Source organism: Dreissena polymorpha, chromosome 9 (assembly GCF_020536995.1).
Source record: "Dreissena polymorpha isolate Duluth1 chromosome 9, UMN_Dpol_1.0, whole genome shotgun sequence".
NCBI classification, from domain to species: Eukaryota; Metazoa; Mollusca; class Bivalvia; order Myida; family Dreissenidae; genus Dreissena; species Dreissena polymorpha.
This window is the reverse complement of record NC_068363.1, coordinates 11,107,153-11,124,382: the sequence shown is the minus strand read 5'-3', so window position 1 is coordinate 11,124,382 and position 17,230 is coordinate 11,107,153. Positions and strand designations below refer to the sequence as shown.

The window sequence follows — 17,230 nt, the reverse complement described above, 5'->3', positions numbered from 1 at the left end:
CATAGTAACATACTGTTATATAACAAACACAACTGCTTACAACTCAAAACCCTGGAAATGAGATCGCAAAGCAGAAATTGAGGGAATGTCTTTCTCTAATTTCGCATCTTGTGATTGGTCGTCTAGAGTAAACGTTGATATAGCTCGTAGATAGGATGCAAGCTACGGTATTCTATGTTTGTCACAGCAGAACCTTCCAACTGCCGGATTGATTTGCATAGCACTGTTAGAACTGACTTTGAATACCTATACACCTGTTTAAACCACAAAAGTTTTTTTAATCAAAATAACACGCCATTTAAGTTTCAGATTGCTTTAAGGAGTGGGCGTGGCTAACTACTCCTCATAGACCAGACAGATATGGTGTTCATACTTAACTGTATACTATTATAGAAATTTTTGTTTGCAGGTGTCAAGTTTATTACTGATGACCATTACGTTAGTTTTAACTATGAATAACTATGACCATGGACGACACATGCTTTGAAGTAAATCATTAAAATTTCACGTGTTATAAAAATGTCTGCCACTACAAAAAGCATATCACACTTTTAAGTGCTGAATATCGGTTTCATTAAATGTTTGCATACTAAATTTTGCAGTTTGTCCCAAAATAAGACCATTTTGAGCATCGCTCTATTTACTAATACACACAGTATTACGAAATCCAGCAATATACTCACTCACTTATGCTAATACTTATATAGGCATCGCAAAAATATATATACGAGCTGCAATCAGTTAAAGAACGTAACTTGGATAGTACATTCGGCGAATAACATAGCTATATAACCAGCTATTGATCTGAACTAATACACCGCAGTATTTGCGAATACAATAGTTTTTATTTTGAAGAATAAACATTAATTTACCAGGACGCAACGCAGCATGAGCAGCTCGCATTAAAGGGACCTTTTCACGCTTGTAAATAAGGTCAATAACAGACATAACACTATAAATTAATATATCCTGACCTTAAGATAGATTTGAGCGAACATGTGAACGCTTTCAATTATTTTTTGTTAAACAATTTATCATGCAGAGATTAAGGGAATTCACCTATCTTATTTCGCGGCTCGTGATTGGTCAACGAAGATTATAGTACGGGTACATTTGTACCGGCGACAGCATAGCATTATTATGAAGCTGCAACGAGGTGTGACGATCTGGTAAACACAATAGCGTCACTTAATGCACCCGCATGTCCCATACTGGTTCCCGTTGTATTGCAATTTCGAAATAGTTTGAGCACTATTTAAACGTTATCATTTAAAAAGTCAGCATTTAAATGTTATGAGTAATGAATTAATTCTGATTATCTTTTTATGATGGATAAGAGAAAGGGGAGATCAAAAGGTTACGATTTATCAAAGGTACGTGTAATTAGAGATATTATATTTACGCCTTTAATATATCGATGTTTAATACAACTTATTTTTACATGCATTGTTAATCAGATGACCGGAACACAGCATAATAAAAACTATTCTCTAATCATTATAAATAACATTATCTACATCTTTTCAGTACTTTTTATAAGACACAAAACAAAACTTATTTAAATAGGCTTTTGTGATAGCATAATTCACAATATTTTGTGCACGGTGGCGGGGCTTTACAGAGTTTGTCATCGATGTCCACCTTCTAAAGATGTTATGTATAAATTATAATCAGACATATGCATGTGTATTATGAATAACAAGAAATATCTTTAAAAAAGATAATCGGCGTATATCCTGACTTTAAAATCAAGTTAGAAAATTTACGATTTTGAGTTATTAAATTAAAAACAAAGGTTTTAGTATTGTCATGCACTTTTGTCACTTAATATTCGCATATTTTTCTTTCCCTAAAATTCGTGTTATTTGATATATTGAAAGCAGTACCGTGTTATCAACATACATCGTTTATTGATAGTACATTCCGTCTTCAACTTATGATGTACTGTCAGCCCAGCTTTTATCCTGAAAGTCTTGGGATCGGAATTTACAGGTAATGCGTAACTGTAAGTTGGCAAAAATGTGCCCGCAACAGTGTCACGTCCTAGTGTCCTACACTTCAAAAACGCGTTTATGTTGCTTATGTAACTATGTTCTGGGTGATATTGCTCAAATCGCCAAATAGAATACATGTTTACGTGTATTCATTCGGGTCTGCTGGCGTCATGTAAAGCTCATTAAAGGTTAAAAGCTGCGTTAAACAGCTACGTTGAAATAACCACGTTCAAGCTCATGTTTGTATAATTTTATACGTCTCTATTTATTTTCTGGTCTATGTATTTATGGGCGTTTTAAATGTGCTCAATGTCCCTTTGAGAGGTATTATCCCTAAGAAAAGCAACGTCGTAGACCCCGCTCCACCGGCCGGCTACGACGGACGGAGCGTTATGAGTGAATCAAGTGCACAGATAAAAGAGTGCAACGGTTTCACAATACCTTTTTCTTATGTATTCTAATTAAGATTCCCATTTCTGCCTGATCCATTTGTATATTTCAACATTAATCTGTTTAAGTAAAATTTTCGCCGTTCATTTCAGTTACAAAAAATACGAGCATCTTAAAACATATAAAACTAAGACTAAGCGCTATAAATAGAAATGCATTGGTTTTTTGAAGACAAAGTTTCATATGTTCTACAGATCAATGTGTTGAAATCTCTTAGAAATGTTAACATAAAAATGTAAAATGAATGTAACTCATTATATATAACCAGTATATGCGAATTAAGTAATGAAAGTATTGCCATGCTGATAAGTTTTTTTCATCTCAATAGGGCACATGAAGCAACCAAGCGTGGAATGATACACTGCCTTTGATACACTGCCTATAGCATTTTACTTTGTTATCGTGTTCGACGTTTTAAAGTGCATCGGTGCCTGTTTATGACACAATTCTCGAAGCGAAATCGCCATGAGCTCTAATCAACCCTCTCCTCGCATTCATTGAAATTATTGCAAAATACCAATATAAACCGACCGCGTAACATTTCTGTTATAAGGCATTTTCTTTTTGAACAACAACAACACATAATCATAAAATTCTTTGTTATATTTATTGCTTACAACAAAACTACGTGACAAACTTCGTGTACTCGTATGTACAAGAAATCAAGCGTATAATAGTATCACCCCGCTCCGTTTGTTATATGAAACCAAAGGTTACCCTGACTAAGCAGTAATACAATATCTTGACATTAAAATTAGCGGGTACATTGTACCTTTTTGCGCCAGTGGGACGATATTTCAAATAAAATATTAACATACAGTACCTAAAAATAGAGGGTATAATATAACATTTATTAGTTTTTAATCAAATTAATAATGCATTTGAACCGTGCTCTGAGAAAATGGGGTTTGATGCGTGTGCGTAAAGTGTCATCCTAGATAAGCCTGTGCAGTCCGCACAGGCTAGTCAGGGACGACACTTTCCGCTTTAATGATATTTTTCGTTTAAAGAAAGTCTCTTCTTAGGAAAAGTCCAATTTATGCGGAAAGTGTTGTCTCTGATATAAGGTATTATAATTAATATATAATACTTGCATTTATGCATTATGTAACACATAGGTAACTCCTTTTGATATTTAGGTCGCGCTCTGCATCTAGCAAACTTTTCATTTATTTTTCTTCTGGCGAGAAATCCAAGATATTTACCGTGTGTTATTTTGTATTTGTTTACATAAAACCGATTCTTTTCATGACATTGATTTGGTAATTGTAAAGAATCGATGTAACACAAAGCCGTCTAGTTAACGTTGAATACTTCTGTATGAAACTTTACACTATGCTTTATTTGCGTATAGTTTGTATTTATAATAACTATAGGTAACTCAATTCTTTTTTTAGTTACATTGTACATTCTGTTAAATAATCAACACAACTGCTTAAAACTCAAAACCCTGACAATGAGATAGAAAAGCGGAAATTGAGGGAATTTCCATCTCTGATTTCGAATCTAGGGAGTGATTGTCTAGAGTAAAAGTTGCTACAGCTCGTAGATAGGATGCAAGCGACCTCATTATATGTTTGTCACAACAAAACCTTCCCACTGTCGGATTGAATTGCATAGCACTGTTCGTACGGATTTGGAATACCTATACCGCTGCTTAAATCACTCAAGTCATGTCCAATGAAAATAACACACGATTGAAATTGACGATTGCTTTAAGGAATGGGTGTGGATTCCTACTCCTCATAGTACAGACCGATATGGTGTTCAGACTTTCCTTTATACTAGTATTGAAAATATTCGTTTGCAGGTGTCAAGTATATAACTTAAGACTATTAAGTTTGTTTTAATCATTGATAACTATGGCCCTAGACGGCACATGTTTTGAAGCCAATTTTTCGAATTTCACGTCTGCCCCTACAAAAAGCATGTCACTCTTTTAGATGCAATATATATATGTTTCATAACATGGTTGAATGCTGACATTGTCGCACAACAATACCTTTTCAGAGCTTTGCCTCGATTCGTTTGTGAACACAGTATAACGAATTTTACAATTATACTTTTTGCCTATCCTACTATTATAAAAGGCAGCTCCAAAAATGTGTTTGTGTTAAATACGAGTTGCAATAAATTAAAACAATGTCATGAAACCAGGACAGTGCATTCGGCTGTTGACATAGTTTTCTAGCTAGCCATTGATTTGAACTAATACATCGCAGTATTTGCAAATACACTTCTTTTTATTTTGAATAAAACACATGCATTTACTAGTACGAAACGCAACATGATTAGCTCTAAAGATGAAGTAATACTCCAACTCAAGAAACAATATCATGAGTGCTATTCTTGTTACCACCATCGCAATGAAAATCTGTTAAATAGTCCGTTTGTCGAACGGTTAAATCTCGGGTAAATAAGGTAAATCACAAACATAACCATGTGAATTAATAAACCATGAACTTTAGGTAGATTTGAACGAACATGTGTACCTTTCAATTACTACGTTTAAAACAGTTCGTCATTCAGAGATTGAAAGAATTCCCCTTACTGATTTCGCGGCTCGATATTGGCAAATATAGCTCATATTACGGGTACAGGCAATCGCACGCATTTCATTTAATATATGCGGCAACGGGGTGTGACGATCGGAATAAAAAATAGCGTCAGCTAAGTTTCTCCGCATATAGCATACTCATTTCCGTTCTAACGCAATTTCGAAATAGTTTGCGCAATATTTAATCGTTTTCATTTAAAAAGTCCACATTTTAATGTTAATGCATTTATTCTGATAACCTATTCATGATGGATAAGAGAAAGGGGAGATCGAAGGTACGTGAAATTGGAGATTTTATTCTTACGCCTTTATATATATATATATATGTATGTATATATGTGTGTGTGTGTGTGTGTGTGTGTGTGTGTGTGTGTGTGTGTGTGTGTGTGTGTGTGTGTGTGTGTGTGTGTGTGTGTGTGTGTGTGTGTGTGTGTGTGTGTGTGTGTGTGTGTGTGTGTGTGTGTGTGTGTGTGTGTGTGTGTGTGTGTGTGTGTGTGTGTGTGTGTGTGTGTGTGTGTGTGTGTGTGTGTGTGTGTGTGTGTGTGTGTGTGTGTGTGTGTGTGTGTGTGTGTGTGTGTGTGTGTGTGTGTGTGTGTGTGTGTGTGTGTGTGTGTGTGTGTGTGTGTGTGTGTGTGTGTGTGTGTGTGTGTGTGTGTGTGTGTGTTTTAAGGAATGTATGTTTACATGCAATCCTTTGTAAAGCACATTACCGGAACTCATCATAATCATTAGTATTACCTATAGCTTACCGGTATTGTTTAAAATACACAAATAATTGACATAGGCTGTATGTGTATAATAGGCGTTTTGTGATTATTCACATAATTCACAATATAATGTGCACGGTGGCGGGGCTTTACATATTTTGTCAGCAATATTCACCGTCTAAAGATGTAACGTATTGAATACAATGGGACGAATGCCTTTGTTTTATGAATACAAACCACGCTTTAGTTATTTGTTTAACAATGAGGCAATTGTTATACTTTTCAATTGATTACCTTGTCGATGTTTTTATGGACGTTGTAAATGTGCGAAGCGTCTCCATTTAAGATATTGTCGTATAGAACAGCAACGTCGTTGACCCTGCTCCACGACAGACGACGACGGACGGAGCGTAATGTGTGAATCAAGAGGCCAGATAAAAGTTTTCCACGGTTTCACATTCCCTTTGCATAAATATTTATTCTCATTAAGATTTTCATATCAGCCTGACCCCGTTAATTATTGTTTTAATTACGCTGTTAAAATAGAGCTGTCACGTGGCATTTCCGATAAGCATTAAAAAAAACTAAGAACAGTGGTATTCTACAGACAAAAATAATACTTTCCGGTAAATTATTTTAGTATCGCTATGCGCTCAAACAGAGGATTTGGCTTCTGAAGAGCAAGATTTACATGTTGTATTCTTCATATCCATGTATTAAAATAGGAAACTTCTCTTAAAAAATATTAACATGCACATGTACAATGAATATTATACATAAATATTACGTGTATTTGAGCTGTTATGACGATACTGAAATTATGAACATATGTCCATTCTGCTGATACATTTTCATCTCTACTGTCACACGAAGCAACCCCGTTTGGAATCATAGACTAACTTTATTATTTAACTTACACTAGTATTATTTCTGCTTGTGGTGATCGTTAAGAGACGATAAAGCTCCACCACCACCCCCTCAGTAAAATGCATGTGTTTGCAGATATGATAGACGAGTTGCCGTATTGTAACACAAAATTCTAATGAAAACTCAAGCATGTTGTTCAAAACATGTCAACTACCCGTAAGGGAGACCCAAACACGACATGATATGAAAACAAGTCTTACATGCGGCTATAACCAATAGCATCAGGGGCCTGGCATGCATATAGATACACAATGGTATCTATAAAACTCGCTAACAACCAACAGCGTCTACGCATATCGCTAACGGAACGGTGGATTCGAGCGTCCTGTAAAAACATTTAACGTCGTACGACACTCGCCTGTCTCCATAAAGGCAACGCGTGCTCGCTGTGTTTTGAGCTCGATTCAACCCGGTAGGGATAGCGCATCAATTTTTAGTTATCACAAAACATCCATTGCATTCTTGGGCGTAACGTTTCCGTCATATGACACTTCCTATTAAAAAACACAAAGAAAATCGCATATTCACGAACATAAGCGGCTTCACCACCGGCTCCGATTGTTAAATGATACCAAAGGTTACCTTGTCTTCGCAGATATGCAAGGTTTAATTTAATGTCTTCTTTCCACATGCCATATAACACGACACTTCAATGAAACTACATAACATTTCAATTTTCGTTCGATGTATCATCTTTAACCATTACTCCACACGTAATGTTCTTATTTTTTTATAATGTTAAGTCATGCATTATTTTTAAAATACATATATTTATAGAAAATTATACACTGAAGACTTAAAGAAATTATGAAATGTGACTAATTTTTTTTGTTTTATAAAAAACCGTTTGTGTTCATTGTCTGAAAACAAAAAGTGTACTTATAAGATTCAATCTTTTTTTGCTGAATATCAATCTCGAATCTTGGTACATAAACCCAACAAATACGTACATTTTAATTCATATTAAAATCATATACGTCATTACAAATTTATATCTATTTAAAAATACAATTTTCATATTCAATGACCTCTGATACCATAGTTTCAAGACGCATTAAAATAAAAAATGAAAAGTAAACCTTCCAATTAACTAGATCAAACCATATCCAACTGACTGTGATTTACCCTCGAAAATAAAATATAAACTGCTGAATACATTAACAGAAAAATAGAGGTTATACTATAATTTTTATGAGTGGTTAGTAAAATTTATTATTAATTTATTTGATTTAATACACATTTATCAAATACTAGACTGCACCAAATGAGACTTGTATTTTCTGTGCAGCGCGTGGCAATTTTTTATATAGAAATTATTGCCATTTATGGCAATTACTGTCAATCTATTGTTTTTATGGCAAAGATTGCAAATGAAGTGTATCTATAGCTATTATTGTAGATGTATTGTATTGAATGCTATTATTGTCAATGTATTGTATTTATGGATAAGTTTATATTATTATTATTGTTAATGTATTGTATTTATGGATAAGTTTTTTTATTTATAAGCAGTGATTTGTGTAGTTGTAAATGTTTTCATTTGTAAAAATATTTCAAAAGTGTGTAATATAAAATAAAAGGAGCATATCGTTTAAGATGATCATTATCATCGTGTGTTTCCTAAAACGCATGCGTAGCCTCACAATGAAATATAATATATAAATAATATAAAAAAGAAATTATGCTATCCACTTTAATATTGTTCATTTCTATTCGATATAATAAACTGAGCAGATCTGGCAAATAATTAAAATATTATAAATAATCGATGATATGTTTATTTTGTATCAATTGTGTTACACACAGATAACAATTTTTAAAATATAGGTCGCGTTCGGCATCTAGCAAATGTCTCATTTATTACACTTTAATATTATGCGTCTGTTGTGAGATCCAAGATATTTACCGTTTAATATTTTATTTTTTACATAAAACCTATTCCTTCCATGACATTGATTAGTTAATTGTAAAGAAATTTTGTAACGCAAAACCGTTAAATTAACATTGAATACTTCTTTTTTGTAACTTTACCCTTAGCTTTCATTTCGTATAGTTTGTATTTGTGTTTACATATACAACAGGTATCCCCATTCTTTTCTTAAGCGCCCATAGGCTTTATTTAAGTCATATCAAAGCGGTCTGTTTACCAAAAACGTTCAATGTAAAAGCTTAGTAAAACTTAACGGTTAACTGATATAAAATGCAAATATTCATGTAAGTTAACGAAAATCTACCCTTATTAATAAGGCGTAAGGGATAAGTGTCCGAAGAAATCAATCTCAGAAAACGTATGTGACTGGGCTGCTATTCTGACGCTCGAACCCCGGACTGACAATTCAACGCTATACCAAATTGAGCTGGCATGAAATTTTTTGACACAATGACGGTTGTAAATACGAGTTCGGTGGTAATCCGGAAGGCGTATTCTGTTTTGATTTTGGAAAGCACGACTGATGATTAAATGAAACAAGCAAACTGAAAAGTTCAATATGAAATAGCTTAGCTATCGTAGTGGATATGCAGTTCAAATGCTTTTACGTTATACATCGACTTTCTTTATTCACTGTATTGAAAATAAAACAGTTTTTGATTTCGGTATCAGATCGTATTTTATAACATTTTAAATAACGCATACTCATTATACATTCATATAGTGACAGTAGTTAATAATTTTCAGTTCGGCATCGTTGACGGTTTTTTTTTTCATTTCTGTGTGTAAATGTATTTAGTATTTAATTTCTGTGTTTTGAAACAGTGTGTTTTACACGATTGGAATTTAATTTCACTTCCTAAAAAATTAACAGTGTATTCTCAGTAAATCATATTTATAATTTTTTTGAATATGATTAATTTCATTATTGAAATATATCTGTATACCCACTTCTTAAATAAAGTTTTAATACGAATATATCATATATGTCGATGCTCAAATATGATCTGACAAGATTTACCTTTCAACATGATATAATCAAGGTATGCAGTCACTGGATTTTGCACGTTAACAGTATTTCGATGTAATTGTATTAAACACAAAATGACCAGAGACCGAATGCGTTTTGCAGACTTTAATATTGTTTTATATAAAGTCGTAAAGTCATGTATTAGTTAGATCATATATGCGGTGAGCAAAAATCGAATTGGTTAAGAAAGGATGGTGCAATACGGATGGAGTCTTTTCTGTCAGTCATTTCTTTTTGATAATTATATGTTTACCGGTATGTGTTACTTTGTTTCTATTTATATTCGGTCATTGCTGTTTGAAACTTTTCCGAGACAGTAAGTGTCTTCAGAAACCTCCGAATTGCAAGCACTTAAACCTGTCCCAAAAATATATCTCTTTGACAAGATGAAACAAGAAAGAGGATTTGTGTATATTGTAATTTAAAACCGTTTCAGCATTGTTGTCGCTCCGTAATAGACTCAACTATATTCTCACCTACTTCAGACATATTTACCCCTGATACCATCAGATGTATTAACGTTCGTCATAAATGATTTAACATTTAGTCGACTTACAGTTGTATGACTGTATATCCGAAAAATGCGAAGAATGCTTCAATATACATGGGATGGGTAATATTGCGCCGGAAAAACCCATCACGGCCGTACTGATAACAAGTAAAAGCAATCTACAAGCTGATACAGTAAAAGGGAAAATTTCATTGCATCATTAATTTAATGTTAGTCAGCATAGTCTGTAAAATCCGGTAAAAAGCACATATAACATAATTTCTATAAACCTGGTGGAAACTACACGTCCCATAAATAAAATTATCATCAACATTCATAGAGGATGTACACTCCCGACATGTGACCCCGAGGTAACATGATTAACATTAATCATTATAAAACCGCCAGAAACTACAGGTTTAAAAATTACTTTGAAACTGACACACGAGAGAACAGTTATTGGGACTGTATTATGAACATAATTTAGTATCGGGTAATATTTTTTTATAATTATAGCGAGATGTCGCCTTCAAACGTGAATGCAACATGTACGAGGTATAATACATGGGCTATTAGTAATGTAAGGTCATGACACACAAACCCCTACTGGAATTGTCAGAAGCCACGTAACAATAACATTATCATTTGGCGGCAATTAGCGACCTTATTAATAACCTGGAAGCATGCAATAGATCAGTTCGCTGAGGTCAACAACAACAGCTAGCTAGCGAAGCTGTTATATAAAATGCGATATACATGTATGGGATAAATACTGATTTGTATCAGCGAAACGGAGCTTGAATTGCACCTTTCATAACACACGTATAGAATGTATTTAAATTACATTGTTTTGCTAAGCTAAACAAGATATTTGATTTAGTTTATTGACTACATTTATATGCACACTGCTTTATACATTAACAAAGTATGACTTTGCTTATTTTTGTTCTTGTTTCTTTGAATGAGGATTATGCAGTCACTTGATCAACTATCTAAAAGTGGTCACCTGCAGTTAGTAGCCATCTGCCTGTTAAGGTCACTTTAAAAATTCTCTTGACTTGATATTAAACACAAGTTAGACTGTATAACCTTCGTTAGGTGAACTTTGTTTAAACAGTGCGAGAGCCGCAAATCTTAAATTTCAAATAAAGTTATGTCATTAGCGTAAATCATTTCAAATGCAATAACTGATTTCATGTGTTGTAATACAAAATGTATCTGTTGCATCAGTCGACCATGAAGTCTACATTTCAATCAACGGTTGAGTCAGTCTTGTTCTGTCGACCTTGAAATATATTTCAAAATAAGCGATTGCTAATCGTATAAAGTAAGTCACTTATTCACCTGCACTTAAAGTGATATTATGGGTATTTTCAAGTAAGTCACTTATTCACCTGCACTTAAAGTGATATTATGGGTATTTTCAAGTAAGTCACTTATTCACCTGCACTTAAAGTGATATTATGGGTATTTTCAAGTAAGTCACTTATTCACCTGCACTTAAAGTGATATTATGGGTATTTTCAAGTAAGTCACTTATTCACCTGCACTTAAAGTGATATTATGGGTATTTTCAAGTAAGTCACTTATTCACCTGCACTTAAAGTGATATTATGGGTATTTTCAAGTAAGTCACTTATTCACCTGCACTTAAAGTGATATTATGGGTATTTTCAAGTAAGTCACTTATTCACCTGCACTTAAAGTGATATTATGGGTATTTTCAAGTAAGTCACTTATTCACCTGCACTTAAAGTGATATTATGGGTATTTTCAAGTAAGTCACTTATTCACCTGCACTTAAAGTGATATTATGGGTATTTTCAAGTAAGTCACTTATTCACCTGCACTTAAAGTGATATTATGGGTATTTTCAAGTAAGTCACTTATTCACCTGCACTTAAAGTGATATTATGGGTATTTTCAAGTAAGTCACTTATTCACCTGCACTTAAAGTGATATTATGGGTATTTCAAGTAAGTCACTTATTCACCTGCACTTAAAGTGATATTATGGGTATTTTCAAGTAAGTCACTTATTCACCTGCACTTAAAGTGATATTATGGGTATTTTCAAGTAAGTCACTTATTCACCTGCACTTAAAGTGATATTATGGGTATTTTCACTGTTGAATTGAGCTAAAAACAATTAACAGGTCAAAAGAGTAAGTTAAAATGTGGTTACTGACCAATTATCTGCAACTCATCTTGCTACCAGTTGTTTATAAAACAATATATTTTATATTCAATATTTTACATGACTCACCCAGTCCTCTAAGCCGAAATGATCTGTAAAACAAAATTGTGTCTTTGTGTCGTATGAACGAATCTGATCTAAAACTAAATTTAGGTTCACATCGTACATGTATGATCAGTTGTCAAACGAAAGTACGGTTAATATTCAAATGCATTATCATTCTCTTTCCGGGATATTGTTTTAGTATGTTGACGATGCATTAACAAATATAAGTGTATATGAAGTGAACACACACAAAATAAACAACGGTTTCGATATTCACCTATAAACTGTTAGATGCCCATCACTTAAATTACCCATAGGCGGTTCAAGAGGGGGGGGGCGTTTATAAATGTCTGCCAGTACAAAAAGCATTTCACATTTTTAGATGCAATATATATATATATATATATATGTTTCATAACATTGTTGCATGCTGACATTGTCGCACAATAATACCTTTTCAGAGCTTTGCCTCAATTCATTTGTGAACACAGTATTACTAATTTTACAATTATAATTTTTGCCTATCCTACTTTTATTAAAGGCAGCTCCAAAAATGTGTTTGTGTTAAATACGAGTTGCAATAAATTGAAACAATGTCATGAAACCGGGACAGTCCATTCGGCTGTTGACATAGCTTTATAGCTAGCCATTGAGTTGAACTAATACATCGCAGTATTTGCGAATACACTACTTTTTATTTTGAATAAAACAAATGCATTTACTAGTACGAAACGCAACATGATTAGCTCTTATTAAAGATGAAGTAATACTCAAACTCAAGAAACAATATCTGCAGTGCTATTCTTGTTACCACCATCGCAAAAAAATATGTTTGTCGAACGGTTAAATCTCGGGTAAATAAAGTCAATCACAAACATAACAATGTGAATTAATAAACCATGACCTTTAGATAGATTTGAACGAACATGTGTACCTTTCGATTATTACGTTTAACAAATCGTCATTCAGATATTGAAAGAATTCCCCTTTTGATTTCGCGGCTCGATATTGGCAAATACAGCTCATATTACGGGTACATGCAATAGCATTTCATTTATTATTATGCGGCAACGGGGTGTGACGATCGGAATAAAAAATAGCGTAAGCTAAGTGTCTCCGCATATAGCATACTGGTTTCCGTTCTAACGCAATTTCGAAATAGTTTTCGCAATATTTAATCGTTTTCATTTTAAAAGTCCACATTTTAATGTTAATGCATTTATTCTGATAACCTATTCATGATGGATAAGAGAAAGGGGAGATCGAAGGTACGTGTAATTGGAGATTTTATTCTTCTTACGCCTTTAAAGATAATTATGTTTCAAGCAAGTTATGTTAATATGCGAATAATTGTAAATCACATTACCGCAACACATCATAATCAATAGTATTATCTATATCTTACCAGTATTGTTTAAAATACACAAATCACTACTCATTAGCATGGGCTGTTTGTTAATAATAGTCGTTTTGTGATAATTCACATAATTTAACTATTATGTGCACGATAGCGGGGCTTTACATATTTTGTCAGCAATATTCAGCGTCTAAAGATGTAACATATTGATTATAATGAGACGAATGCCTTTGTTTTATAAAAACAAAACACGCTCTAGTTTAACTATGAGGCAATTGTTATACTTTTAAATTGAAAACCTGTACTATGTTTTTATGGACGTTGTAAATGTTCGAATCGTCACCATTGAAGATATTGTTGTGTAGAACAGCAACGTCGTTGACCCTGCTCCACGACAGACGACGACAGACGGAGCGTAATGTGTGAATAAAAAGGCCAGATAAAAGTTTTCCACGAGTTCACATTATCTTTGCATAAATATATTCTTATTAAGATCTTCATATCAGCCTGACCCCGTTAATTTTTGTTTTAATGAAGCTGTTAAAATGGAGCTGTCAAGTGACATTTCCGGTAATTATTAAAAGCAATAAGAACAGTGGTATTCTACAGACAAAAATAATACTTTCCGGTAAATTATTTTATTCTCGCTTTGCTCTCAAACAGAGGATTTTGCTTCTAAATTGCTTATATGTTTTATTTTTCTTATCCATGTATTGAAATCGGAAACTTCTCTTTTAACTATTAACATGCACATGTAAAATGAATATTATAAATAAATATTACCTGTATATGAGCTGTTATGACAAGACTGAACTTATGAACATATGTCCATTCTGCTGATAGATTTTCATCTCTACTGTCACACGAAGCAACCCAGTTTGGAATCATAGACTAACTTTATTAGAGTCGTGTTCTGAGAAAACTTGGCTTTATGCATGTGCGTAAAGTGTCGTCCCAGAATGGCATGTGCAGTCCGCACAGGCTAATCAGTGACGACACTTTCCGCTTAAACAAGATTTTCGATAAAAAGGGACTTCCTTTTAACGAAAAATACCATTAAAGCGGAAAGTGTCTTCCTTCATTAGCCTGTGCTGACTGCACAGGCTAATCTGGGACGACACTTTCCGCACATGAATTATGTCCAGTTTTCTCAGAACACGACTCATTATATCACTGATGCTAGTATAATTTTTGCTTCTGGTGATCGTTAAGAGACAATAAAGCACCACCACCACCCTTCAGTACAATGCGCGTGTTTGCAGATATAATAGACGGGTTGCCGTATTTCAACACAAAATTCTAATAAAAACTCAAGCATGTTGTCCAAACCAAGTCAAATACCCGTAAAGGACACACAAACACGACGTGATATGAAAACAAGTCGTACATGCGGCTATAACCAATAGCATCAAGGGCCTGGTTGCGTATAGATACAAAATGGTATCTATAAAACTCGCTAACAACCAACAGCGTCTACGCATAACGCGAACGGAACGGTGGATACGAACGTCCTGTAAAAAAAAATTGACGTCGTATGACACTCGCCTGTCTCCATAAAGGCAACGCGTGTTCGCTGTGGTTTGACCTCGATTCAACCCGGTAGTGATAGCGCGTTAAAATCGCCAAAGTTAAGTAAATTCATTGGATGTTTCACACGTAACTAGATCTAAATCGCCTATTTAAACTTGTCAAAGCCTTCAACATCACTAAAATCGTGGAGCTTCCGAGGGGCTTCGCCCCCATGGACCCTCAAAACTTTAATATATGCACGATTTTGGCATTATAAGAAGGTACTTTGATAAAAGTATATAAGGCGTGACATGCTCGAGAAGTGGCTGTCAAAGCCTTCAAAATCATTTAAATCGTGAAGCTTCTGGGGGGCTTCGCCCCCCTGGACCCCATAAACGATTAACAATGCTCTTCTTAGGCATTTTAAGAAGGCATTTTTATGAAAGTATATAAGCCGTGACATGCGCGAGAACTGGTTGTCAAAGCCTTCAAAATCATTAAAATCATGATGCTTCCGGGGGACTTTGTTCCCCCCCCCCCCCCACCCCCCCCCCTGGACCCCCTAAACGATAAACTATGCAGTTTTGGGGCATTATAAGAAGTTACTTTGATGAAAATATATAAGGTGTGACATGCTCTAGAAGTGGTTTTCAAAGCCTTCAAAATCACTTAAATCGTGGAGCTTACGGCGGGCTTCGCCCCCCCCCCCCCCTTGACACCCAGCAAATCTTTTAATATCCCGCCCTACCCCAAACCAGAAATCCTGGATCCGCCCCTGTTACCAACTTATTCGAAATAAGATTGACCGATACATTATTTGTATCTCGTCATTGTGAACCCTTCAATGGTTGCGATTTCATTCGATTGTACATTTTGTTTATGATAAGATCCTTTAACTCCAAAGCCTTGATCGATATATTAGGTAAATCACTAAATACGTAATCGTTAGTATTCGTGCTTCTCATCAAGGCAACATCGGTTCGCCCGCATTCGGCGCATGTCGAAGTATATTAGGACGGTAACAACACCTGAGCATCGCCAGCACAAAAGCACAATTACATTGAAGTAAATAAATAAAGCAGGAACACTTAACGTTCAGTTGTCTTATATATGTCCAGTTCAATTAACGTTTTAACCTTCTCAGCGACAATTCACACTGGTTAGGAGAAACGGATGCATTTCCGTCTTATGAATGGGTTGGTACTAACATACCGGACATTTGAAAATGACGACGAATGGTGACATTTTGAACGCTAGTATGAAAGTTTTGTAAAAGTGTTGTCCTTACGCACACACTCTTATTACATATTTGAGTGCATTTTATTCAACAGAGCCCCACGGATTATCAAGGGCGATATGCGGGCGGTTATTATAGCAACGAAGGATACGTTGGTCAAGAATTTGTCGGCGTCACACGGTACCCGGGTTTCTACAGCCCAAATGTTGGAAGCAGGCCTGACAGTGGATCGTCTGAATATTCGTCGTAAGCATATTAGCATGTTTTGGTTTATCACTTACTTGTCTTATTCAATATTGTCAAATTATGAGTTATTGGCGTTGTTTGAGATTCAAGTTGTGTTTTATAAACGCGTCTAATCTTCGACGTATCGATTCATGTGATGTTTTTTTGTAAATCATTCTTGGTGTGTGTTTGGAATATGTCAAACCATATACACTGTTTAATTAGCGTTTAATCGGTCATGTTGTGTTTACTTAACGTTTCTTTTCATCACACTGACCATTTAACATTTGTAATGTTTTTCAATTTTTGTTATGACCACTTTTTTTAGGTGTGTAATTAGTGTTATAGTCTTTCGCGTCGTTGTGTATTATACACGTTGCTTTTCATCGTTTTGATCGTGTTGTGTGGTTTATCATGGAAATACATATAAATAATAAGTCTTAATATTTTCTTTTAATTCAACCACGACGACGATTTCTTCAGATACAATTTGAACATTCTATGAATGTTACTGCAAGTGTCGTTGTTATGAACCTTGACTTTATCATTAACAATGCAACCAATACATGTTATGTT

At 34.5% G+C, this 17,230-nt stretch overlaps 1 protein-coding gene across 1 annotated transcript in view; it reads left to right on the top strand.

Moving 5' to 3' along the window:
* The first annotated feature begins 16,528 nt into the window (after nucleotides 1-16,528).
* LOC127844783 (fibropellin-1-like) overlaps nucleotides 16,529-17,230 on the top strand; it is a 30,261-nt gene continuing 29,559 nt past the window's right edge. The window contains exon 1 of the mRNA XM_052375243.1: nucleotides 16,529-16,675. The gene's annotated coding sequence lies outside the window, so the exon portion shown is untranslated. The remainder of the gene's footprint in view (nucleotides 16,676-17,230) is intronic.